This window comes from Octopus sinensis, linkage group LG6 (assembly GCF_006345805.1).
Source record: "Octopus sinensis linkage group LG6, ASM634580v1, whole genome shotgun sequence".
In the NCBI taxonomy this organism is placed as follows: Eukaryota; Metazoa; Mollusca; class Cephalopoda; order Octopoda; family Octopodidae; genus Octopus; species Octopus sinensis.
The window spans coordinates 51,063,218-51,065,026 of record NC_043002.1 but is presented as its reverse complement, the minus strand read 5'-3'; positions in this window follow the sequence as shown (position 1 = coordinate 51,065,026).

The window sequence follows — 1,809 nt, the reverse complement described above, 5'->3', positions numbered from 1 at the left end:
TCTGAGTTCAAATTCCGCCGAGGTCGACTTTGCTTTTCATTCTTTCGGGGTCGATAAATTAAGTACCAGTTGCGTAATGGGTCGATCTAATTGACTGGCCCCAACTCTCCAAAAATTTCGGGCCTTGTGCCTAGGGTAGGAAAGAATACTTATTGTCAATCATATAATTTCGAACCACAACTAGAGATACTTAGAAAGCGCAAATGGCCTTTCCAGAATCAATACTGTTTAACGCGATTGATACCACTGTACAGCCAACTATTAATACTTAATATGACAACTGCTATAGACTAGATATTTGAGACTGATACGACGACCTATGACCAGAAATAGCTATTAACTACTAGTATAATTCAAGAAATATAGAAAAGCATGTACTCAGAAAAACAACGAAACAGAAATTCAGCAATGAGGTGTTTGGATGGGATTGGCTAGCTGACACTATCAACCACATTACTTAGCTGGTAATTCATTTTATCAATCCTAAACGGATGAAGGGTAGAATTAATTTGAACCCCATTTGAATTCACAGTGTAAAGAGCTGGAACAAATTTTGCATGGTACCATTACATTAAAGCATTTAGAAATAGTCTTTATCCTCTTTTACACATTGCTTTACGGTTAGTGTTTGAGCTGTAAGCACACACGAGAGGTGAAACCTCTTCCTGTACTACTGGGAGTGAATGAAAACACACACGCACGCACGCACACACACACACACACACCACACACACACACACACACACACACACATACATTTATATCACGTGGATCACCTCGATCAGTCAGGCTGTCTGGTGCCGAGTCACCTCCGCTGGCTGCAACATTCGTTCCATTCCCCTCGTGCTCTCACCAGTCTTCTCTACATTCTTCCAAACATCTTTCTTAAATCTCCTTCCCATCTCATAGGAGGTCTTCCGAGTGGTTTCTTCCGTTCGCGTGGGTACCACTCGACAACTGCACGGGGCCATCGTTTGTCTGTGAACTTTGCGACATGACCGGCCCATCGTAGCTTTGCATGATGGTATTCTGCTACGAGATCTTTGACTCTAGTTCTAGTTCTATCCCTGATCTCCTTGTTCTGGATGTGATCTGTCAGCCAGATTCCCAACATTGACCTTTCTAAGGCTCTCTGCGCCGTAAGCAGATGTTGTTCTTCTCTCTTCGTCAAGGACCAAGTCTCACATGCGTATAACATTGCAAGCAAGACTGTGCTATTGAAGAGATTGGCGCGAGTTGCTTTGTCTAGGTTCGCCTTCAGCACATCCTTCACCACTTAAAACCAAGTACATACGGTCTGAGTGTGTACCGTTCGATCGCCTAACAGTTGGAAGCGATGAAATAGAAGAGAAGTGACAATTGAGGCGAGAGATGGAGAATGAGATGCATTTATATACGACGGTTTTTCACACTTTCTCATCTAAATAACTCACTCACAAGGCATTGGTCAGCCCGGGGTAATAATAGAAGATACTCACCCAAGGTCTCACCCTGTAGGACTGAACTCCAAGCGGGATTCTTAACCACATCTTAAATAAAATGCAAAATGATGCAATGTTAGTAACTGAGCACGAACTGCAGACTGTTTGGTTTGTAGCAGAACAGGAATTAATCGGTAATATTGTGGGGGACCTTTATGTGAATTGAAATTCCTTGTTCTGTGATAATCCTTCCCATATTATCTTAATCTCTTCCTTTTATTTATTGCTATAATAACTCACTGCTGCTTGTCCAAACACGGCTCTAATGAATTAAAGAATTAATCTAAATATAATTCTATCAATACCAGCAGCAGCAGCGGTGGTTAGT